The sequence below is a fragment of the Pseudophryne corroboree genome, chromosome 2 (genome assembly GCF_028390025.1).
Source record: "Pseudophryne corroboree isolate aPseCor3 chromosome 2, aPseCor3.hap2, whole genome shotgun sequence".
NCBI classification, from domain to species: domain Eukaryota; kingdom Metazoa; phylum Chordata; class Amphibia; order Anura; family Myobatrachidae; genus Pseudophryne; species Pseudophryne corroboree.
In genome coordinates, this window is record NC_086445.1 from 732,215,723 (window position 1) to 732,242,127 (window position 26,405).

General features: G+C 45.6%; 1 long non-coding RNA gene across 1 annotated transcript in view; it reads left to right on the plus strand.

The window, feature by feature from the left end:
• Window positions 1-333: 333 nt before the first annotated feature.
• Window positions 334-26,405, plus strand: part of LOC135051148 (uncharacterized) — a 43,966-nt gene continuing 17,894 nt past the window's right edge. The window contains exons 1-3 of the long non-coding RNA XR_010242069.1: window positions 334-614; window positions 1,710-1,763; window positions 2,413-2,699. This is a non-coding gene — a long non-coding RNA (uncharacterized LOC135051148). The remainder of the gene's footprint in view (window positions 615-1,709; window positions 1,764-2,412; window positions 2,700-26,405) is intronic.

A 26,405-nucleotide genomic window follows, 5' to 3' on the forward strand; every position in this document is an offset into this window, starting at 1 on the left:
CTGATTTTCTTCTCTCCCCCTACAATGTCCCTCATGTCACAAACCTGCCTCTTAGTCTCTCTCTCTCATGCCCCTCTTGATTCTCCCTATAACTATGTAACCCCTAGTATGTATGAGGGTATTCAATAGTATTTATGCTCCACAGTGGTCTTTCGTGACATATGTATATATTATATGTGTACATAAATGATTTGTAATAATTATTGTATATTTATTTATTTGTAAATGCATGAATTTCAATGGGATGTGAACAAATAACCAATGCCTGTATATTCGGGGGCATAGAGTGGCATGCGAGGGACGGAGAGGTTGAGCTGGAGGCTCCCCGTGCCCAAGGGTAACTGCCTGGGGGGTGAGCTGAGACTGACTCGCGGGGAAGAGAAAAAAACGGTTGCTCGTGTGAGGTCGTCGGTTGGTGGTGCAGAGGGGAGAGACAGAGCAGCAGCGGAGGTGTGAGCACCGGACGATAGAGGAGAGGTGAACTTACGGAAAGATTTGGGGGAGTGTATCCACGAAGCTCCCTGCCACCCGCATTGATCGATCCGCTGTAAGCCGAACAGAGGCGGGTGGATCTCGTCTATGCCCCGTCAGAAGCCGCACTGACAGATGAATACGTAAGTGTTTAAGACAGCCACACTGCAAACAGGTATAGCACCTATCTGAGCTCATGATGTAAAGGTGACAGGACTATAAACTGTCAGGAGGAAGCTATTATTGCCAAACATATTTAACACTCCTATTGGGTACCAAGAGTATAATCTGCTGTTCACTGCTGTTCTCACATGACTGCCACAGAGTGCTGGTAATCATCTGTAGACTACTAAACCATTAAAATCAGATGAGGAGTGCCCAAAACAGTAGAATCATAATACACCAGACTATTTGTACTATATTAGAGAAATTATAATTTATACAATTATACTACTACTTAACGAGATGGTGAGAGGAGGAGGAATCTGCGATACTCAATGATGTTGCCTGAAACTGAATACCTTAACAGTCAATATTTATGGATACTGTCCGTGACTATAACCCACCAGTGGATAGTGCATAGGATCCTATTGCGTATAACCGGGGCCATTACTGATTAACCAAAGTCTAGCTCCAGAAAACAAGATATCTTCAGTAATAGTACAGCTCTGATGAGGACTCAGAGAAGAGTTGAGTATAAAAGACTAGGAACACGGAGTACCACTGAAGGACTCCCTGAATGCGGGTCTGTATTATTCAATTAAATACCCTTCAAGTCAGCCCAATAGCAGAAGGAAGGAGGACCAGCCAAATTTAAAAGGAAAGCCACTTCAATTGCACAGGAGTAACAATAGGAGCGGTGAACCCATTAGACTTCTAATATAATTTGCAGCATGGAAAGTGTACTGTCTAACAGACCTATATTTAATGATACAATTCTATCATAATCGTAATGAACTGCAGTGTGCACACTATAACCGCGGGCCCAAGTAACTGAGTATATATATAATTCATGTATGAGTACCCGGGTCACTCTAGGTAAATGTTGTGGTTTCACCCACAGTTTTTTTGTCTTGCATGCATTACTGATTGTATAGGCGGAATATTTTTTTCAGTATATGTATTATATGTTATGTTGTGAGTACCATCAATATAACCCTAATTGTTGTAGAATTAAACCTGTTGGTAATAAACTAACCTTAAGAATACTTACCGGTGACGTTGTTTCCACATCCAAGGAAGAACCTGCAACGAAGAAATAGAAGGTGTAAAAGGTAACGCCGTGATATGAGGTACTTTATTATTAAGCAATTCATCATATTAAAACACTATTCACTCCTCCTGTAGAGTGTGTACTGGGGTAATTGGATTGGTGTACTGGGTGGAAATTACTCCAACACAATCACAAACGGCAGTCCTAAGCTAGCCGGGGAGATATACCAGAATCCCAAATAGTTTAGGTGGAGGCACTGGGCGGTGATACAGGGTACCCCTGGGTGAATAGAGGGGTTACAACTATATCCCACAACTGCTTAAAAAGGAGTGCCCCATCCACTATACAACACCAACTTCAAGGGAAATAGCTTCAAATCCCTTTAGAAACCTTCATTATCACCCCTCTTTTGTGGGGGACCCATAAACTTTACACTATGATTTGAAGCTTTAATAAGCCTCTCTTCTGGAACTTTTCTCTTTAAACAGAGATCAAGAATTTAAGAGACACTAGCCGTGGTTAATTCTATAACTACCCACATTTTATAATATGAGAATCAATGACTCCCCCTGGGTACAGGCATCACTCAGGTGAGAAAGTGGGAAGGGATTTTTTGTTTCATTGCTCAATTAAATAAAATCAATTCTCGGTACACTTTGATATAAATTATAATATTTGGGAGCAACTACCCAACAATGATTTAAAATGAGCTCCCATTTTCTTTCTAGGCAGACAACACTCACCATTTGTCTTGCCTCAAAACTTTTTTTAACTAAACATGAGAGAGGCACTCCATCCACATGGCCCCACGATTGCCCACCTGTGCCTGCTGCTGCCATCAGCTGCAGCGCTGCCTGCTGTGTAAAGAAATAATAGCGGTGACGGACAAACTGCTGCTAATACAGCACGGGCAGCGATGAAGCTGCCTGCTCCGTGTGCTTCGCTCCCCACCTTGACTCTGGCAGTGTCTGAGGCTGCTCTGCAGATACATGATGCCAGTGAGGTGACAACGGAGGTAAGCAGCAGCATAGATGCTGACAGTGGTGAAGGGGTAGGGAAGTGGAACACAGGAATGAGAAGGAAAGGAATGAGGAGGAGGCGCTCTACAATGTATATAATGGGCTGTCAGACATAATATCTGTAAGAGGCTCTACCAAACATTAGAGATGAGCGCCGGAAATTTTTCGGGTTTTGTGTTTTGGTTTTGGGTTCGGTTCCGCGGCCGTGTTTTGGGTTCGACCGCGTTTTGGCAAAACCTCACCGAATTTTTTTTGTCGGATTCGGGTGTGTTTTGGATTCGGGTGTTTTTTTAAAAAAACCCTAAAAAACAGCTTAAATCATAGAATTTGGGGGTAATTTTGATCCCAAAGTATTATTAACCTCAAAAAACATAATTTACACTCATTTTCAGCCTATTCTGAACACATCACACCTCACAATATTATTTTTAGTCCTAAAATTTGCACCGAGGTCGCTGTGTGAGTAAGATAAGCGACCCTAGTGGCCGACACAAACACCGGGCCCATCTAGGAGTGGCACTGCAGTGTCACGCAGGATGGCCCTTCCAAAAAACCCTCCCCAAACAGCACATGACGCAAAGAAAAAAAGAGGCGCAATGAGGTAGCTGACTGTGTGAGTAAGATTAGCGACCCTAGTGGCCGACACAAACACCGGGCACATCTAGGAGTGGCACTGCAGTGTCACGCAGGATGTCCCTTCCAAAAAACCCTCCCCAAACAGCACATGACGCAAAGAAAAAAAGAGGCGCAATGAGGTAGCTGTGTGAGTAAGATTAGCGACCCTAGTGGCCGACACAAACACCGGGCCCATCTAGGAGTGGCACTGCAGTGTCACGCAGGATGTCCCTTCCAAAAAACCCTCCCCAATCAGCACATGATGCAAAGAAAAAGAAAAGAAAAAAGAGGTGCAAGATGGAATTATCCTTGGGCCCTCCCACCCACCCTTATGTTGTATAAACAAAACAGGACATGCACACTTTAACCAACCCATCATTTCAGTGACAGGGTCTGCCACACGACTGTGACTGATATGACGGGTTGGTTTGGACCCCCCCCAAAAAAGAAGCAATTAATCTCTCCTTGCACAAACTGGCTCTACAGAGGCAAGATGTCCACCTCATCTTCACCCTCCGATATATCACTGTGTACATCCCCCTCCTCACAGATTATCAATTCGTCCCCACTGGAATCCACCATCTCAGCTCCCTGTGTACTTTGTGGAGGCAATTGCTGCTGGTCAATGTCTCCGCGGAGGAATTGATTATAATTCATTTTAATGAACATCATCTTCTCCACATTTTCTGGATGTAACCTCGTACGCCGATTGCTGACAAGGTGAGCGGCGGCACTAAACACTCTTTCGGAGTACACACTTGTGGGAGGGCAACTTAGGTAGAATAAAGCCAGTTTGTGCAAGGGCCTCCAAATTGCCTCTTTTTCCTGCCAGTATAAGTACGGACTGTGTGACGTGCCTACTTGGATGCGGTCACTCATATAATCCTCCACCATTCTATCAATGTTGAGAGAATCATATGCAGTGACAGTAGACGACATGTCCGTAATCGTTGTCAGGTCCTTCAGTCCGGACCAGATGTCAGCATCAGCAGTCGCTCCAGACTGCCCTGCATCACCGCCAGCGGGTGGGCTCGGAATTCTGAGCCTTTTCCTCGCACCCCCAGTTGCGGGAGAATGTGAAGGAGGAGATGTTGACAGGTCGCGTTCCGCTTGACTTGACAATTTTGTCACCAGCAGGTCTTTCAACCCCAGCAGACCTGTGTCTGCCGGAAAGAGAGATCCAAGGTAGGCTTTAAATCTAGGATCGAGCACGGTGGCCAAAATGTAGTGCTCTGATTTCAACAGATTGACCACCCGTGAATCCTTGTTAAGCGAATTAAGGGCTGCATCCACAAGTCCCACATGCCTAGCGGAATCGCTCCGTGTTAGCTCCTTCTTCAATGCCTCCAGCTTCTTCTGCAAAAGCCTGATGAGGGGAATGACCTGACTCAGGCTGGCAGTGTCTGAACTGACTTCACGTGTGGCAAGTTCAAAGGGCATCAGAACCTTGCACAACGTTGAAATCATTCTCCACTGCACTTGAGACAGGTGCATTCCACCTACTATATCGTGCTCAATTGTATAGGCTTGAATGGCCTTTTGCTGCTCCTCCAACCTCTGAAGCATATAGAGGGTTGAATTCCACCTCGTTACCACTTCTTGCTTCAGATGATGGCAGGGCAGGTTCAGTAGTTTTTGGTGGTGCTCCAGTTTTCTGTACGTGGTGCCTGTACGCCGAAAGTGTCCCGCAATTCTTCTGGCCACCGACAGCATCTCTTGCACGCCCCTGTCGTTTTTTAAAAAATTCTGCACCACCAAATTCAAGGTATGTGCAAAACATGGGACGTGCTGGAATTGGCCCAGATTTAATGCACACACAATATTGCTGGCGTTGTCCGATGCCACAAATCCACAGGAGAGTCCAATTGGGGTAAGCCATTCCGCGATGATCTTCCTCAGTTGCCGTAAGAGGTTTTCAGCTGTGTGCGTATTCTGGAAAGCGGTGATACAAAGCGTAGCCTGCCTAGGAAAGAGTTGGCGTTTGCGAGATGCTGCTACTGGTGCCGCCGCTGCTGTTCTTGCGGCGGGAGTCCATACATCTACCCAGTGGGCTGTCACAGTCATATAGTCCTGACCCTGCCCTGCTCCACTTGTCCACATGTCCGTGGTTAAGTGGACATTGGGTACAGCTGCATTTTTTAGGACACTGGTGACTCTTTTTCTGAGGTCTGTGTACATTTTCGGTATCGCCTGCCTAGAGAAATGGAACCTAGATGGTATTTGGTACCGGGGACACAGTACCTCCAACAAGTCTCTAGTTGGCTCTGCAGTAATGATGGATACCGGAACCACGTTTCTCACCACCCAGGATGCCAAGGCCTCAGTTATCCGCTTTGCAGTAGGATGACTGCTGTGATATTTCATCTTCCTCGCAAAGGACTGTTGAACAGTCAATTGCTTACTGGAAGTAGTACAAGTGGGCTTACGACTTCCCCTCTGGGATGACCATCGACTCCCAGCGGCAACAACAGCAGCGCCAGCAGCAGTAGGCGTTACACGCAAGGATGCATCGGAGGAATCCCAGGCAGGAGAGGACTCGTCAGACTTGCCAGTGACATGGCCTGCAGGACTATTGGCATTCCTGGGGAAGGAGGAAATTGACACTGAGGGAGTTGGTGGGGTGGTTTGCGTGAGCTTGGTTACAAGAGGAAGGGATTTACTGGTCAGTGGACTGCTTCCGCTGTCACCCAAAGTTTTTGAACTTGTCACTGACTTATTATGAATGCGCTGCAGGTGACGTATAAGGGAGGATGTTCCGAGGTGGTTAACGTCCTAAACCCTACTTATTACAGCTTGACAAAGGGAACACACGGCTTGACACCTGTTGTCCGCATTTCTGGTGAAATACCTCCACACCGAAGAGCTGATTTTTTTGGTATTTTCACCTGGCATGTCAACGGCCATATTCCTCCCACGGACAACAGGTGTCTCCCCGGGTGCCTGACTTAAACAAACCACCTCACCATCAGAATCCTCCTGGTCAATTTCCTCCCCAGCGCCAGCAACACCCATATCCTCCTCATCCTGGTGTACTTCAACACTGACATCTTCAATCTGACTATCAGGAACTGGACTGCGGGTGCTCCTTCCAGCACTTGCAGGGGGCATGCAAATAGTGGAAGGCGCATGCTCTTCACGTCCAGTGTTGGGAAGGTCAGGCATCGCAAACGACACAATTGGACTCTCCTTGTGGATTTGGGATTTCAAAGAACGCACAGTTCTTTGCGGTGCTTTTGCCAGCTTGAGTCTTTTCAGTTTTCTAGCGAGAGGCTGAGTGCTTCCATCCTCATGTGAAGCTGAACCACTAGCCATGAACATAGGCCAGGGCCTCAGCCGTTCCTTGCCACTCCGTGTGGTAAATGGCATATTGGCAAGTTTACGCTTCTCCTCCGACAATTTTATTTTAGGTTTTTGGAGTCCTTTTTTTTCTGATATTTGGTGTTTTGGATTTGACATGCTCTGTACTATGACATTGGGCATCGGCCTTGGCAGACGACGTTGCTGGCATTTCATCGTCTCGGCCATGACTAGTGGCAGCAGCTTCAGCACGAGGTGGAAGTGGATCTTGATCTTTCCCTAATTTTGGAACCTCAACTTTTTTGTTCTCCATATTTTATAGGCAGAACTAAAAGGCACCTCAGGTAAACAATGGAGATGGATGGATTGGATACTAGTATACAATTATGGACGGACTGCCACGGTTAGGTGGTATAAAAAAACCACGGTTAGGTGGTATATATTATAATAATAATACAATTATGGATGGACGGACTGCCTGCCGACTGCCGACACAGAGGTAGCCACAGCCGTGAACTACCGCACTGTACACTGGTTGATAAAGAGATAGTAGTATACTCGTAACAACTAGTATGACACTATGACGACGGTATAAAGAATGGAAAAAAAACCACGGTTAGGTGGTATATATTATAATAATAATACAATTATGGATGGACGGACTGCCTGCCGACTGCCGACACAGAGGTAGCCACAGCCGTGAACTACCGCACTGTACACTGGTTGATAAAGAGATAGTAGTATACTCGTAACAACTAGTATGACACTATGACGACGGTATAAAGAATGAAAAAAAAACCACGGTTAGGTGGTATATATTATAATAATAATACAATTATGGATGGACGGACTGCCTGCCGACTGCCGACACAGAGGTAGCCACAGCCGTGAACTACCGCACTGTACACTGGTTGATAAAGAGATAGTAGTATACTCGTAACAACTAGTATGACACTATGACGACGGTATAAAGAATGAAAAAAAAACCACGGTTAGGTGGTATATATTATAATAATAATACAATTATGGATGGACGGACTGCCTGCCGACTGCCGACACAGAGGTAGCCACAGCCGTGAACTACCGCACTGTACACTGGTTGATAAAGAGATAGTAGTATACTCGTAACAACTAGTATGACACTATGACGACGGTATAAAGAATGAAAAAAAAACCACGGTTAGGTGGTATATATTATAATAATAATACAATTATGGATGGACGGACTGCCTGCCGACTGCCGACACAGAGGTAGCCACAGCCGTGAACTACCGCACTGTACACTGGTTGATAAAGAGATAGTAGTATACTCGTAACAACTAGTATGACACTATGACGACGGTATAAAGAATGAAAAAAAACCACGGTTAGGTGGTATATATTATAATAATAATACAATTATGGATGGACGGACTGCCTGCCGACTGCCGACACAGAGGTAGCCACAGCCGTGAACTACCGCACTGTACACTGGTTGATAAAGAGATAGTAGTATACTCGTAACAATTAGGATGACACTATGACGGTATAAAGAATGAAAAAAAAACCACGGTTAGGTGGTAGGTATATAATAATAAATAATACAATTCTGGTCGGACGGACTGCCTGCCGTGTGCCGACACAGAGGTAGCCACAGCCGTGAACTACCGCACTGTACACTGGTTGATAAAGAGATAGTAGTATACTCGTAACAATTAGGATGACACTATGACGGTATAAAGAATGAAAAAAAAACCACGGTTAGGTGGTAGGTATATAATAATAAATAATACAATTCTGGTCGGACGGACTGCCTGCCGTGTGCCGACACAGAGGTAGCCACAGCCGTGAACTACCGCACTGTACACTGGTTGATAAAGAGATAGTAGTATACTCGTAACAATTAGGATGACACTATGACGGTATAAAGAATGAAAAAAAAACCACGGTTAGGTGGTAGGTATATAATAATAAATAATACAATTCTGGTCGGACGGACTGCCTGCCGTGTGCCGACACAGAGGTAGCCACAGCCGTGAACTACCGCACTGTACACTGGTTGATAAAGAGATAGTAGTATACTCGTAACAATTAGGATGACACTATGACGGTATAAAGAATGAAAAAAAAACCACGGTTAGGTGGTAGGTATATAATAATAAATAATACAATTCTGGTCGGACGGACTGCCTGCCGTGTGCCGACACAGAGGTAGCCACAGCCGTGAACTACCGCACTGTACACTGGTTGATAAAGAGATAGTAGTATACTCGTAACAATTAGGATGACACTATGACGGTATAAAGAATGAAAAAAAAACCACGGTTAGGTGGTAGGTATATAATAATAAATAATACAATTCTGGTCGGACGGACTGCCTGCCGTGTGCCGACACAGAGGTAGCCACAGCCGTGAACTACCGCACTGTACTGTGTCTGCTGCTAATATAGACTGGTTGATATTTAAAGAGATATTAGTAGTATACAACAATACTATACTGGTGGTCAGGCACTGGTCACCACTCCTGCAGCAAAAGTGTGCACTGTTAATTAATATAATTGTACTCCTGGCTCCTGCTAACAACCTGCAGTGCTCCCCAGTCTCCCCCACAATTAATTATAAGCTTTTAATTTATACATTGATGACTGTGCAGCACACTGGGCTGAGCTGAGTGCACACAGACTGAGTCACACTGTGTGACTGACTGTGCTGTGTATCGTTTTTTTTTTCAGGCAGAGAACGGATATAGCAGAGAGAAGTGAACGGATATATTATATTAAATAAAAGTTAACTAGCTGCTGCACTGGTCACTGACTGTGGTAAACTAACTCTGTCTGCGACTCTGCACAATCTCTCTCTATCTAATCTATCTATCTCTATTCTAATGGAGAGGACGCCAGACACGTCCTCTCCCTATCAATCTCAATGCACGAGTGAAAATGGCGGCGACGCGCGGCTCCTTATATAGAATCCGAGTCTCGCGATAGAATCCGAGCCTCGCGAGAATCCGACAGCGTCATGATGACGTTCGGGCGCGCTCGGGTTAACCGAGCAAGGCGGGAAGATCCGAGTCGCTCGGACCCGTGGAAAAAAAAGTGAAGTTCGTGCGGGTTCGGATTCAAAGAAACCGAACCCGCTCATCTCTACCAAACATATGTATATAAGGGGCTTTACCAGGAATATTGTGTGTAAGGGGGCTGTACCAGACATAATGTATATAAGGGGCCACTCACTGCCAGCTGCTCCGTGGTGTTCTGTTCAGGTACAAGTGACCCACCTAATATGGGCAGAAATTAGAGGCACCAAAGTGAGATTTTATCTTGCCCCCTCAACCAAAATATGTTCTGACGCCCCTGCACAACATAGTGCGGGTATCATGTTCCCAGAGACCTGCACTGTGCTCACAGGGCCCTCTCCTCTCTTAAACCACCCCTTCTCCATCAGTTGCCAGGCCAATCACACTGTCATCGGGTGGGTGCAGAAGACACCTAACGTGTACTCTCCTGTCTAGTAACAGTACTTGTGTGGATTGAATTTTGCTGTTGCTTTAATGTACTAGCGACCCCCTCAGAGTTGCATCCTAGACAATGGAACCAGTCTCACAACCCATGTTAAAGTTTTGTTATTATTTGTAGTTCTCATCACCTAATAGATCTGGAGTACCTAACATGTCCAGATATGTCTTTTTTAATTCACACTAATCCCAAGAATTTAATCTCTGGACTGGGCAGAGGCTTGTAAACACATATTACAAAATGTTTATTGATACTTGTGAAATAAATTCTTACCGGATGATGGCACTAAAGATAGATCAAAACGTATAAAAAATCTATTAAAAACCCCCCCAGTACTATTTCCACCATAAAATCAGCCAAAAACGTATAGAGGTTGAGTATCCCTTATCCAAAATGCTTGGGACCAGAGGTATTTTGGATATGGGATTTTTCCGTATTTTGGAATAACTGCATACCATAATGATATATCATGGCGATGGGACCTAAATCTAAGCACAGAATGCATTTATGTTTCATATACACCTAATACACACCGACTGAATGTCATTTTAGCCAATATTTTTTATAACTTTGTGCATTAAACAAAGTGTGTCTACATTCACACAATTCATTTATGTTTCATATACACCTTATACACACAGCCTGAAGGTCATTTTAGCCAATATTTTTTATAAATTTGTACATTAAACAAAGTGTGTGTACATTCACACAATTCATTTGTTTCATATACACCTTATACACACAGCCTGAAGGTCATTTAATACAATATTTTTAATACCTTTGTGTATTAAACAAAGTTTGTGTACATTGAGTCATCAAAAAACAAAGGTTTCACTATCTCACTCTCACTCAAAAAAGTCCGTATTTCGGAATATTTGGATATGGGATACTCAACCTGTATTACATATGTAAAAAATAGTACTATTTCCACCGTAAAATCCAACTACCAATTCGATAATTATAAGTTTGCAATTACCAGAAATAATACTTGCATCTAAATATAAAATAATTAAATTGATCATACTGTGAGTAGTAATCCATAAAGAGCTCATTAATTAAATAAATGTATATTGAATATTGCTTCCCTTAATGATTAAAATGTTAATTAAGAAGTATATGTCACTTAAAGCCAATGTCTGCAGGTCACTACATAATACCGACACAGCTCCCTTATAACTAACAATTGATGATAAATAAACGACATGTGTCACATACATACATAAGCACTAAAGAAAATTCCCACATAAACTCATCAAAATCAAATGATGCTATAACGTAAGTGTAGTATATACTTGCAGATGTTTCTGTGCCATTATAGACTTTCCAACAGGATTTCATCCAAATTCTTGAAGGCCTCTTTTCTCTTGGAGAATAGGCCGATTTGACTAGATTACTCCTGTTGGAAGATATGCTATTTCACAACTAGTATTAAGGAGTTGTCATTGAACGATGCAAGTAATGCATTTCATATGCCAGCAATTACATGATTTGGTATTAAAGAGGATAAGGTTTTCCTGTAAACTCCAGTCTATGCACTTCCATAGCACCTACCCACTCCTCACCTTCCCCCTGTTATGTTTGACCAAGTGCTGAGGGCAAAACGTGTGTTTGTTCAACCAGTCTTACACTTAAGAAAAAAATCTCACATTGACAGTAGAATCAACACTACTGATATCCTTGTTGCATCAAGTTTTGCAGTGATTTGAATGTAGATGATACAATGCAAACTGTCTATATGTGCCTCAAAATGAACCCCATGTAAGTAATCCTGAAACGTGTTAATTACAGCCCACTTCAGACCGAAGAATTCAGCTTTTCAAATCTGTTATATGCTAACATAGTGCCTGATTCAATGGTGGATACAGCTCACACAGCAGTTGTAACTTTGAACGCAGCTGCTGTGAGCAGCAGCTGTGACTTTGGACGTAGCTGCTGTGTGAAAATATGCTAATGCCACAGGAAGTGTTTAGTGTAAATAGATGCCTCCTGCTGGTTGATCCCCTGCTATAACTGTAAATGAAGCATCAGATCATCTGCGTGAACTTGGGCCCTAAGGTTACTCAAAATTAGAGATGTGCAGCGGCATTTTTCGGGTTTTGTGTTTTGGTTTTTGTTTCGGTTCCGCGGTCGTGTTTTGGATTCGGACGCATTTTGGCAAATCCACCCTTTCGAATTTTTGTCGGATTCGGATGCGTTTTGGATTTGGGTGTTTTTAAAAAAAAAAAACCCTCAAAAACAGCTTAAATCATAGAATTTGGGGGTAATTTTGATACTATAGTATTATTAACCTCAATAACCATAATTTCCACTCATATCCAGTTTATTCTGAACACTGCACACCTCACAATATTATTTTTAATCCTAAAATTTGCACCAAGGTCACTGGATAACTAAGCTAAGCGACCCAAGTGGGCGGCACAAACACCTGGCCCCTCTAGGAGTGGCACTGCTGTATCAGACAGGATGGCACTTAAAAAAATAGTCCCCAAACAGCACATGATGCAAAGATAAATAAAAAAAAGAGGTCCACCCTTATGTTGTATAAACAGGACATTCACACTTTAACAAACCAATCATTTCAGCGACAGGGTTGGTTTGGGCCACCACCAAAAAAGAAGCAATCAATCTCTCCTTGCACAAGCTGGCTCTACAGAGGCAAGATGTCCACTTCATCCTTATCCCCCAATTCCTCACCCCTTTCACTGTGTACATCCTCCTCACAGAGTATTTAGTCGTCCCCACTGGTATCCACCATCACAGGTCCCTGTGTACTTTCTGGAGGCAATTGCTGGTAAATGTCTCCACGGAGGAATTTATTATAATTAATTTTGAAGAACATCATCTTCTCCACATTTTCTGGAAGTAACCTCCTATGCCGATCGCTGACAAAGTGACCGGCTGCACTAAACACTCTTTCGGAGTACACACTAGAGGGGGGGCAACTTAGGTAAAATAAAGCCAGTTTGTGCAAGGGCCTCCAATTGCCTCTTTTTCCTGCCAGTATACGTACAGACTGTCTGACATGCCTACTTGGATGCTGTCACTCATATAATCCTCCACCATTCTTTCAATGGTGACAGAATCATATGCAGTGACAGTAGACGACATGTCAGTAATCGTTAGCAGGTCCTCCAGTCCAGGCCAGATGTCAGCACTTGCTCCTGACTGCCCTGCATCACCGCCAGCAGGTAGTTTTGGAAATGTTATCCTTTCTCTAACGTCCTAGTGGATGCTGGGGACTCCGTAAGGACCATGGGGAATAGACGGGCTCCGCAGGAGACAGGGCACTTTAAGAAAGAATTAGGAATACTGGTGTGCACTGGCTCCTCCCTCTATGTCCCTCCTCCAGACCTCAGTAAGAATCTGTGCCCGGACGAGCTGGGTGCACTTTAGTGAGCTCTCCTGAGCTTGCTAATAAGAAAGTATTTTGTTAGGTTTTTTTATTTTCAGAGAGATCTGCTGGCAACAGACTCTCTGCTACGTGGGACTGAGGGGAGAGAAGCAGACCTACTCACTGTGGATAGGTCATGCTTCTTAGGCTACTGGACACCATTAGCTCCAGAGGTATCGAACACAGGAACGCACCCTTGGTCGTCCGATCCCGGAGCCGCGCCGCCGTCCCCCTCGCAGAGCCAGAAGCCAGAAGCCGGCGTGAGAAGCAAGAAGACTTCGAAAGCGGTGGCAGAAGACTCCAGTCTTCATATGAGGTAGCGCACAGCACTGCAGCTGTGCGCCATTGCTCCCACATTAAACCTGCACACTCCGGTCACTGTAGGGTGCAGGGCGCAGGGGGGGGGGGGGGGGGGCGCCCTGGGCAGCAATTTAAGTACCTCTTGGCATAAAAGAGCATATATACAGTTGGGCACTGTATATATGCATGAGCCTCCGCCATTATTTTACACAAAATCGCGGGAGAGAAGCCCGCCGCTGAGGGGGCGGGGCTTCTTCCTCAGCACTCACCAGCGCCATTTTCTCTCCACAGCTCCGCTGAGAGGAAGCTCCCCAGGCTCTCCCCTACAGAATCACGGTAGAAAGAGGGTAAAAAGAGAGGGGGGGCACATAAATTTTGCGCAAAATCAGTGTATACAGCAGCTACTGGGTAAACACTAAGTTACTGTGTAATTCCTGGGTCATATAGCGCTGGGGTGTGTGCTGGCATACTCTCTCTCTGTCTCTCCAAAGGACCTTGTGGGGGTTCTGTCCTCAAATAGAGCATCCCCTGTGTGTGTGGTGTGTCGGTACGCTTGTGTCGACATGTTTGACGAAGAAGGCTATGTGGAAGCAGAGCAGGTGCAGTTGAATGTGGCGTCTCCGCCGACGGCGCCGACACCTGATTGGATGGATATGTGGAAGGTGTTAAATGATAATGTAAACTCCTTGCATAAAAGGTTGGATAAAGCTGAAGCCTTGGGACAGTCAGGGTCTCACCCCATGCCTGATCTTACAGCGCAGAGGCCGTCAGGGTTTCAGAAGCGGCCACTATCCCAAATTGTTGACACAGATATCGACACGGATTCTGACTCCAGTGTCGATGGCGATGATGCAAAGTTGCAGCCTAAAAGGGCAAAAGCCATCCGCTACATGATTATAGCAATGAACGATGTATTGCACATCTCAGAGGAAAACCCTGTCCCTGACAAGAGGGTTTATATGTTTGGGGAAAAAAGGCAAGAGGTGACTTTTCCCCCTTCACATGAGTTAAATGAGTTATGTGAAAAAGCTTGGGATTCTCCTGATAGGAAAATGCAGATTCCCAAACGGTTACTTATGGCGTATCCTTTCCCGCCAACGGACAGGTTACGCTGGGAGTCATCCCCTAGGGTAGACAAAGCTTTGACACGCTTATCTAAGAAGGTAGCCCTGCCGTCACAGGATACGGCCACCCTAACAGATCCTGCGGATAGAAAGCAGGAAGGTATCCTGAAGTCCGTATATGCACATTCAGGTACCCTACTAAGGCCGGCAATTGCGTCGGCCTGGATGTGTAGTGCTGTAGCAGCATGGACAGATACTCTGTCTGAGGAACTTGATACCTTGGACAAAGATACTATATTACTGACCCTGGGGCATATAAAAGACGCTGTCCTATATATGAGGGATGCCCAGAGAGACATTTGCCTACTGGGCTCTAGAAAAAATGCAATGCCAATTTCTGCCAGAAGGGTCCTTTGGACTCGGCAATGGACAGGTGATGCCGACTCAAAAAAGCACATGGAGGTGTTACCTTATAAGGGTGAGGAATTGTTTGGGCACGGTCCCTCGGATCTAGTTTCCACGGCTACGGTGGGGAAGTCAAATTTTTTGCCATATATTCCCTCACAACCTAAGAAAGCACCGTATTACCAAATGCAGTCCTTTCGATCACAAAGAGGCAAGAAAGTCTGAGGTGCGTCTTTTCTTGCCAGAGGCAGGGGTAGAGGAAAGAAGCTGCACAATACAGCTAGTTCCCAGGAACAGAAGTCCTCCCCGGCTTACACTAAATCCACCGCATGACGCTGGGGCTCCACAGGTGGAGCCAGGAGCGGTGGGGGCGCGTCTCCGAAATTTCATCCACCAGTGGGTTCGCTCACGGGTGGATCCCTGGGCTATACAGATTGTGTCTCAGGGATACAAGCTGGAATTCGAAGTGATGCCCCCTCACCGTTATCTCAAATCGGCCCTGCCAGCTTCCCCCATAGAAAGGGAAGTAGTGTTAGCGGCAATTCACAAATTATATCTCCAGCAGGTGGTGGTAAAGGTTCCCCTCCCTCAACAGGGAAGGGGTTACTATTCCACAATGTTTGTGGTACCGAAACCGGATGGTTTGGTCAGACCCATATTGAATTTAAAATCCCTGAACATTTACCTGAAAAGGTTCAAGTTCAAGATGGAATCGCTCAGGGCGGTCATTGCAAGCCTGGAAGAGGGGGATTTTATGGTGTCTCTGGACATAAAGGATGCTTACCTGCATGTCCCCATTTATCCACCTCATAAGGAGTACCTCAGATTTGTGGTACAGGACTTTCATTACCAATTCCAGACGTTGCCGTTTGGTCTATCCACGGCACCGAGAATATTTACCAAGGTAATGGCAGAAATGATGGTGCTTCTGCGAAAGCAAGGAGTTACAATTATCCCATACTTGGATGATCTCCTCATAAAGGCGAGGTCCAGAGAGCAGTTGCTGATCAGTGTAGCACACTCTCGGGAGGTGTTGCAACAGCACGGCTGGATTCTGAATATTCCAAAGTCGCAGCTGATTCCTACGACGCGTCTGCCCTTTCTGGGCATGATTCTGGACACAGACCAGAAGAAGGTGTTTCTCCCGGCGGAGAAGGCCCAGGAGCTCGTGACTCTGGTCAGAGACCTCTTAAAACCAAAACAGGTGTCGGTGCATCAATGCACGTGAGTCCTGGGAAAGATGGTGGCGTCATACGAAGCCATTCCCTTCGGCAGGTTCCATGCGAGGACTTTTCAGTGGGATCTGTTTGACAAGTGGTCCGGATCGCATCTTCAGATGCATCGGCTGATCACCCTATCCCCCAGGGCCAGGGTGTCTCTTCTGTGGTGGCTGCAGAGTGCTCACCTTCTAGAGGGCTGCAGGTTCGGCATACAGGACTGGGTCCTGGTGACCACGGATGCAAGCCTCCGAGGGTGGGGTGCAGTCACTCACGGAAGAAATTTCGAGGGGCTGTGGTCAAGTCAGGAGACTTGTCTGCACATCAATATCCTGGAACTAAGGGCCATATACAACGCCCTGAGTCAAGCGGGGCCTCTGCTTCGCAACCAACCGGTGCTGATTCAGTCAGACAACATCACCGCAGTGGCTCATGTAAACCGCCAGGGCAGCACAAGAAGCAGGGTGGCGATGGCAGAAGCCACCAGAATTCTTCGCTGGGCGGAGAATCACGTGCAAGCACTGGCAGCAGTTTTCATTCCGGGAGTGGACAACTGGGAAGCAGACTTCCTCAGCAGGCACGACCTCCACCCGGGAGAGTGGGGACTTCATCAAGAAGTCTTCACACAGATTACAAATCGATGGGAACTGCCACAGGTGGACATGATGGCATCCCGCCTCAACAAAAAGCTACAAAGGTATTGCACCAGGTCAAGAGACCCTCAGGCGATAGCTGTGGACGCACTAGTGACACCGTGGGTGTTCCAGACGGTTTATGTGTTTCCTCCTCTTCCTCTCATTCCCAAGGTACTGAGAATCGTAAGAAAAAGAGGAGTGAGAACAATACTCATTGTTCCAGACTGGCCAAGAAGGACTTGGTATCCGGAAATGCAAGAAATGCTCACAGAGGGCCCATGGCCTCTGCCTCTCAGACAGGATCTGTTGCAACAGGGACCCTGTCTGTTCCAAGACTTACCGCGGCTGCGTTTGACGGCATGGCGGTTGAACGCCGGATCCTAGCGGAGAAAGGCATTCCGGATGAGGTTATTCCTACGCTGATAAAGGCTAGGAAGGACGTGACAGCAAAACATTATCACCGTATATGGCGAAAATATGTTGCTTGGTGTGAGGCCAGGAAGGCCCCTACGGAGGAATTCCAGCTGGGCCGTTTCCTTCACTTCCTACAGTCAGGAGTGACTATGGGCTTAAAATTAAGGTGCATTAAGGTCCAGATTTCGGCCCTATCCATTTTCTTTCAAAAGGAACTGGCTTCTCTTCCTGAAGTTCAGACGTTTGTAAAGGGAGTGCTGCATATTCAGCCCCCTTTTGTGCCACCAGTGGCACCTTGGGATCTTAACGTGGTGTTGAGTTTCCTGAAATCTCACTGGTTTGAGCCACTTACGACCGTGGAGTTAAAATATCTCACGTGGAAGGTGGTCATGCTATTGGCCTTAGCTTCGGCTAGGCGTGTGTCAGAATTGGCGGCTTTGTCATGTAAAAGCCCCTATCTGGTTTTCCATATGGATAGGGCAGAATTACGGACTCATCCGCAATTTCTGACGAAGGTGGTGTCATCTTTTCATTTGAACCAACCTATTGTGGTGCCTGCGGCTACTTGTGAATTGGAGGATTCCAAGTTACTTGATGCAGTCAGGGCTTTGAAGATTTATGTAGCCAGAACGGCTGGAGCCAGGAAAACTGACTCGCTGTTTATCCTGTATGCATCCAACAAGCTGGGTGCTCCTGCTTCAAAGCAGACTATTGCTCGCTGGATCTGTAACACGATTCAGCAGACTCATTCTGCGGCTGGATTGCCGCCTCCAAAATCAGTAAAAGCCCATTCCACAAGGAAGGTGGGCTCTTCTTGGGCGGCTGCCCGAGGGGTCTCGGCATTGCAGCTTTGCCGAGCAGCTACTTGGTCGGGTTCAAACACTTTTGCAAAATTCTACAAGTTTGATACCCTGGCTGAGGAGGACCTTGTGTTTGCTCATTCGGTGCTGCAGAGTGATCCGCACTCTCCCGCCCGTTTGGGAGCTTTGGTATAATCCCCATGGTCCTTACGGAGTCCCCAGCATCCACTAGGACGTTAGAGAAAATAAAATTTTACTTACCGGTAAATCTATTTCTCGTAGTCCGTAGTGGATGCTGGGCGCCCGTCCCAAGTGCGGACTTCTTCTGCAATGCTTCTATATAGTTATTGCTTACATAAGGGTTATGTTATGGTTGCATCAGGTTGGTCTGATGCTCTGTTGTTGTTCATACTGTTAACTGGGTAAATTTATCACGAGTTATACGGTGTGATTGGTAAGGCTGGTATGAGTCTTACCCTGGATTCCAAAATCCTTTCCTTGTACTGTCAGCTCTTCCGGGCACAGTTTCCTTAACTGAGGTCTGGAGGAGGGACATAGAGGGAGGAGCCAGTGCACACCAGTATTCCTAATTCTTTCTTAAAGTGCCCTGTCTCCTGCGGAGCCCGTATATTCCCCATGGTCCTTACGGAGTCCCCAGCATCCACTACGGACTACGAGAAATAGATTTACTGGTAAGTAAAATCATATTATTCCTGGCAGTTAAGGTGGCGGTAGAAAATGAAGGAGGAGCTGTTGGCGGGTCACGTTCCGCTTGACTTGACAAGTGTCTCAACAGCAGGTCTTTGAACATCTGCAGACTTGTGTCTGCCGGAAAGAGAGATACAATGTAGGCTTTAAACCTAGGATCGAGCATGGTGGCCAAAATGTAGTGCTCTGATTTCAACAGATTGACCACACGTGAATCCTGGTTAGGCGAATGAAGGGCTCCTTCCGCAAGTCCCACATGCCTAGCAGAATCGCTCCATTTTAGCTCCTCCTTCAATCTCTCCAGCTGCTTCTGCAAAAGCCTGATGAGGGGAGTGACCTGACTTAGGCTGGCAGTGTCTGAACTGACTTCACGTGTGGCAAGTTCAAAGGGTTTGAGAACCTTGCACAAGACGGAAATCATTCTCCACTGCGCTTGAGTCAGGTGCATTCCCCCTCCTTTGCCTATATCATAGGCAGATGTATAGGCTTAAATGGCCTTTTGCTGCTCCTCCATCCTTTGAAGCATATAGAGAGATGAATTCCATCTCATTACCACCTCTTGGATCAGCTGATGGCAGGGCATGTTCAGGAGTGTTTGTTGGCGCTCCAGTCTTCGGCAGGCGGTGGGTGAATGCCGAAAGTGGCCTTCAAATTTTTCGGGCAACCGACAGCATCTCCTGCACGCCCCTGTCGTTTTTTTTTTAAATTATGCAACACCAAATTAAATATATGTGCAATACATGGGACGTGCTGGAATTTGCCCACATATAATGCACACACAATATTGGTGGCGTTGTCCGATATCACAAATCCCCAGGAAAGTCCATTTGGGGTTAGCCAATCTGCGATGATGTTTCACAGTTTCCGTAAGATGTTGTCAGCTGTGTGCCTCTTATGAAAAGCGGTGATACAAAGCGTAGCCTGCCTAGGAACGAGTTGGCATTTGGGAGATGCTGCTACTGGTGCTGCCCCTGTTGTTGCTGCGGGAGGCAATACATCTACCCAGTGGGCTGTCACAGTCACATAGTCCTTAGTCTGCCCTGCTCCACTTGACCACATGTCCGTGGTTAAGTGGACAGTGGGTACAACTGCATTTTTTAGGACACTGAGGACACTTTTTCTGACGTCTGTGTACATTCTCATATCGCCTGCCTAGAGAAGTGGAACCTAGATGGGATTTGGTACCAGGGACACACTACCTCAAGCAATTCTCTAATTCCCTGTGAAATAACGGTGGATACCGGACGCACGTCTAACACCAAGATAGTTGTCAAGGCCTGAGTTATCCGCTTTGCAACAGGATGACTGCTGTGATATTTCATCTTCCTCGCAAAGGACTGTTGGACAGTCAATTGCTTACTGGAAATAGTACAAGTGGTCTTCCGACTTCCCCTCTGGGATGACGATTGACTCCCAGCAGCAACAACAGCAGCGCCAGCAGCAACAGCAGCAGTAGGCGTTCCACTCAAGGATCCATCGGAGGAATCCCAGTTGGGAGAGTACTCATCAGACTTGCCAGTGACATGGCCTGCAGGACTATTGGCGTTCCTGTCTAAGGAGGAAATTGACATTGAGGGAGTTGGTGGTGTGGTTTGCAGGAGCTTGGGTACAAGAGGAAGAAGGGATTTAGTTGTCAGTGGACTGCTTCCACTGTCACACAAAGTTTTTGAACTTGTCAATGACTTCTGATGAATGCGCTCCAGGTGACGTATAAGGGAGGATGTTCCTAGGTGGTTAACGTCCTTACCCCTACTTATTACAGCTTGACAAAGGCAACACACAGCTTGACACCTGTTGTCCGCATTTTTGTTGAAATAATTCCACACCGAAGTGGTGATTTTTTTTGTATTTTGACCAGGCATGTCAATCGCCTTATTCATGCCACGGACAACAGGTGTCTCCCCGGGTGCCTGACTTAAACAATCCACCTCACATCAGAATCCTTCTCGTCAATTTCCTCCTCAGCGCCAGCAACATCCATATCCTCATCATGGTGTACTTCAACAGTGACATCTTCAATTTGAATATCAGGAACTGGAATTTGGGTGCTCCTTCCAGCACTTGCAGAGGGCGTGCAAATGGTGGAAGGAGCCACCTCTTCCCGTCCAGTGTTGGGATGGTCAGGCATCGCAACCGACACAATTGGACTCTCCTTGGGGATTTGTGATTTAGAATGCACAGTTCTTTGCTTTGCTTTTGCCAGCTTAACTCTTTTCATTTTTCTAGCGGGAGGATGAGTGCTTCCATCGTCATGTAAAGCTGAACCACTAGCCATGAACATAGGCTAGGGCCTCAGCCGTTCCTTGCCACTTCCTGTCGTAAATGCCATATTGGCGAGTTTACGCTTCTCCTCAGATGATTTTAATTTAGATTTTTGGGTCATTTTACTGAACTTTTGCTTTTTTGGATTTTACATGCTCTCTACTATAACATTGGTCATCGGCCTTGGCAGACGACGTTGATGGCATTTCATCGTCTCTCCCATGACTAGTGGCAGCAGCTTCAGCACTAGGTGGAAGTGGATCTTGATCTTTCCCTATTTTACCCTCCACATTTTTGTTCTCCATTTTTAATGTGTGGAATTATATGCCAGTAATATATCTGGAATTAGATGGCAGTAATGTCTGGAATTAGATACCACTAGATAGATACCAGATATCACTGTGACTGGAATGATGATGACCTATGCAGTGACAGGACACTACCACAGCACCCTACAGCAGCAAGATGCAGCACAAGACACTGGACTAGTATTAGTAATGTACTGTAGTATTACTGAGCACCACAATGAAGCACAAGACAATGAGCAGTGATACTGAGCAATGATGATGAATTACTACTGAGAACTTACACTGAGCAGCAAGATGCAGATCAAGACACTGGACTATTAGTAATGTACTGTAGTATTACTGTGCACCACAATGCTGCTCAAGACTATGAGCAGTGATACTGAGCACTGATGATGAATTACTGCTGAGAACTGACACTGAGCAGCAAGATTATGAATTACTACTGAGAACTTACACTGAGCAGCAAGATACAGCTCAACACAGTGGAGAAGTATTAGTAATGTACTGTAGTATTACTGAGTACCACAATCCAGCACAAGACAATGAGCAGTGATACTGAGCACTGATGATGAATTACTACTGAGAACTGACACTGAGCAGCAAGATGCAGATCAAGTCACTGGGCTAGTATTAGTAATGTACTGTAGTATTACTGAGCACCACAATGCAGCACAAGACAATGAACAGTGATACTAAGCACTGATGATGAATTACTACTGAGAACTGACACTGAGCAGCAAGATGCAGCAAAAGACACTGGACTAGTATTAGTAATGTACTGTAGTATTACTGAGCACCACAATGCAGCACAAGACAAGGGTGGTCATTCCGAGTTGTTCGCTAGCTATTTTGTTTGCAGCGCGGCGATTAGGAAAAAAAGCGGCACTTCTGCGCATGCATATGCGGCGCAATGTGCATGCGCGACGTATTTCACAACAGCCGAAGTAGTTTCACACAAGGTATAGCGAAGTTTTTCAGTCACACTGCTGGCCGAAGAGTGATTGACAGGGAAGGGGCTTTTCTGGGAGGTAACTGACCGTTGTCAGGGAGTGTGCTGAAAAATGCAGGCGTGTCAGTTACAAACGCAGGCGTGCCTAGGGAAACGCAGGCATAGCTGGCCGAACGCAGGGTGTGTTCGTGACGTCAAAACAGGAACTAAATAGTCTGAAGTGATCGCAAGCGCTGAGTAGGTCTGGAGTTACTCTGAAAATACACAATCTTTTTTTGTAGCAGCGCAGCGATCCTTTCGTCCGCACTTCTGCTAAGCTAAAATACACTCCCAGAGGGCGGTGGCTTAGCGTTTGCACGGCTGCTAAAAGCAGCTAGCGAGCAAACAACTCGGAATGAGGGCCAATGAGCAGTGATACTGAGCACTGATGATGATACTACTGAGAACTTACACTGAGTAGCAAGATGCAGCACAAGAGAGACACTGTACTTGTATTACTGAGAAGCAATAAGCACTGATACTGAGCACTGATATTGAGATTTGCCACTGAGAGAACGTAGCCACGTCCTCTCTGCTCTCCCTACAATGCACGAGTGAAAATGGCGTCGACACACGGCTCTTTATATGGAATACGAATATCGCAAGAATCCGATAGCGGGATAATTACTTTTCCCTTGTTCGGGTTTTCCAAGTCAGGCGGTAACAGCCGAGCCTGCCTCGGACCTGTAAACCACGTGGAGTTCGGGAGGGTTCGGTTCTCGGAGAACCGAACCTGCTCATCTCTACTCAGAATGGCAGTGTCTTGATTCTGACTAGGCCAGGAAATCTGCATTGGAAGACACAGGACCTGTCCGTGGCACTCCTACAAAATGGGGCAGATACACCCCTGTTTTGAAAAACACCCATCACCACACATGTCCCAAATGGCTGCAGCAAGACTGACATAGTGGGAACTGCAACCATTGCGGATCCACTAATCTGTGCTTGTGCAGATCAGCAACCATCGGAGATGTAAGTGAACCATCATGTATGTGTACATCTCTGAATCAGACCCATAGTATACTAGCACTCATCCTATTGGACTGCCTTTAATCATTCCAGTGAGGAAACCTCATGCAGCACTTAGGGTTAATTTGGGTCTGCATATGCAGTGTCTGTCAGACATTTTTCTATTGCTGCCTTTTATCTGGCCACCAATCCCATTCCTCAACATCTTTGAGCTTTCATACTCAGCGGGAGAACATGTTGCTTCCCACAGTTTGGACATACTAGAAAGGTGTGATCTATTCCACCCAGGTGTGATAGTACTTTTTTGGTGATTGCCATTTGGGAAATGATGCCTTTGTTATTTCTGCTTTTAGTTTCGATACTGGGTCACTACAGTGTGCACTCTATGTACTGCAAATGGTACAGTCATTAGGACATTCTGCTTCAAGTATGCTCCAACTTTGATGGCTTCAATGTCTGCTTCTTCCATTTGAAAATTTATAATAAGTTACTCAAACTCATAGGTAGGTGTAGGTTATATGATCGATTCAGCATTTGCAAGTGTACCTCATAGTGTTGATGCCCTTTTGGTACAAATAATAGTGATATGCAAATGCTTCATCCTCTTTTTGGATGATGGTACTACAGTATATGTAGCAGGTGCAGTAATTTGTTTGCATCTTCAGAAACACTCTTTAGTGGTTCTGATCATATATCTGTAGTATTTCCCTCCAGCCAGATCTCTCCCTTAGCTCATTATTATTATTATTATTAATAATAATAATAATAATAATAAAAAAGTTTCATATATAGCACAGCATATTACTTTGCGCTTTACAATTAGAACAACAGTAATAGAATTAAACTGGGTAATAACTAAAGATGAGTGGGATCGGTACTCAGGGAAACCAAACACCCCCGAACATCCTGTTCTGATCCAGAATTCGAGTCTGGCTTGGGACTTCCCACCAGACTCAGAAACGAGAATGAGGGAAAACATCATCATCCAGCTGTCGGATTCTTGTGGGTATTGGATTCCATATAAACAGCCACGCATTACCGCCATTTTCACTTGGAGAGTGAGGGAGACAGACCTCTGTCTCTCTCTGTGGGTGGTGGTGTCGGGTGGAGTCAGCAGGTACTCTCTATGAGTGCTGTTAGGGATGTTGTCCTGTCAGTGTTTTGTTAGGGGTGCTGTCCTGGCTGTCACTGGTGTTTCATGTGCTGTTAGGGGTGCTGCAGCTGTACATGGGTGTTGTTGCTGTCCTGGCTGTTACTGTGTTGTACATGGGGCAGGGGCACTGTCCTCCTGTATGCAATAAAAATACAGGTGTGCTGGCCCTGTCTTGTATGCTGTAAAAATTCAGGGGGCTGTTGTTAAAATAAATGTACACTGGCCCTGTCTTGCATGCTGTAATAATTCATGGGTGCAGTAAAATAAATGTACCCTGGCCCTGTCTTGTATGCTGCAAAAATGCAGGGGTGCAGTAAAATAAATGTACACTGGCCCTGTCTTGAATGCTGTAAAAATTCAAGGATGCAGTGAAAATCAATGTACACTTGTCCTGTATGCTGTAAAAATACAGGGGTGCTGCTGTTAAAATAAAAGTACACAGGTCATGTATGCTGTAAACATAGAGCGGTGCTGTTGTTAAAATAAAAGTACACTGGTCCTGTATGCTGAAAAAAATGCAGGGGTGCTGTAGTTAAAATAAAAGAACACTGGTCCTGTATGCTGTAAAAATACAGGGGTGCTGCTGTCAAAAAAGTACACTTGTCCTGTATGCTGTAAAAGTACAGGGGTGTTGTGAAAATACAGGGGTGATGGCACTGTCCACGGTTGTAAAGTCTAGGCCTGACCTTCACAACACTGTATGGGGAGAGGAGGCTCCTACCACCAATTGCACGCCCTCTGCAAGTGCTAGGAGGAGCAACGCCAGTCCAGTTGCTGATATTTAGATTGTAGACATACACCAGGATGAGGAGGGTATGGTTGTAGCTGGCACCTGCAGAGGAAGTTGACGATGAGGATTCTGGTGGTGATGTGGTTTGTTTGAATAAGGCACCAGTGGAGACAGTTGTTCTCCATGGGATGAAAAAGCCCATTGTCATGCCTGAGCAAAATACAAAAAAAAGCCACCTCTTCGGTGTGGAATTATTTCTTCACAAATACAGAAAACATGTGTGAAGCCATCGGTTGCCTTTGTCAATCCATAATAAGTAGGGGTAAGGACGTTAACCACCTATGAACATCCTCTCTAATACGTCACCTGCAGCGCATTCCTCATAAGTCATTGTCAAGTTCAGAAACTTTGGGTAATAGCGTGAGCAGTCCACTGACACCTAAATGATGTGGTTTTGTTTGAATTTCATTTCTCTGTGAGGATGAGGATGTAAACACTGAAGGGGGAGGGGGGAATCTGAGGATGAGAATGTCATCTTGCCACTGTAGAGCAAGGTTGTGCAAGGAGAGATTAATTGCTTCTTTTTTTGTGGGGGCCCAAACAAACAAATAATTTTAGCCACAGTTATGTGGCAGACGCTGTCGCTGAAATTATTGGTTTGTTAAAGTGTGCGTGTCCTGTTTATACAGCATAAGGGTGGGAGGGGCCCAAGGACAAATCCATCTTGCACGTCATTTTTTTTGCCACATTATTCCATGGGTGCTGCCCTGTATGGGGAGCTGCCCTTCTACCCTATCAGTCCTGCTGTGCTGTGTAATTCTCCATGGGTGCTGCCCATGCTCTGGAAGTCCAGGGGTGCTGCTGTACTTGATTCTAAGTTTAAATGAAAGCCAAGAGCAGATATGAAATGGAAATTGCTATTTTGATAAAGTGTTTTTAAATAAAATGGGTG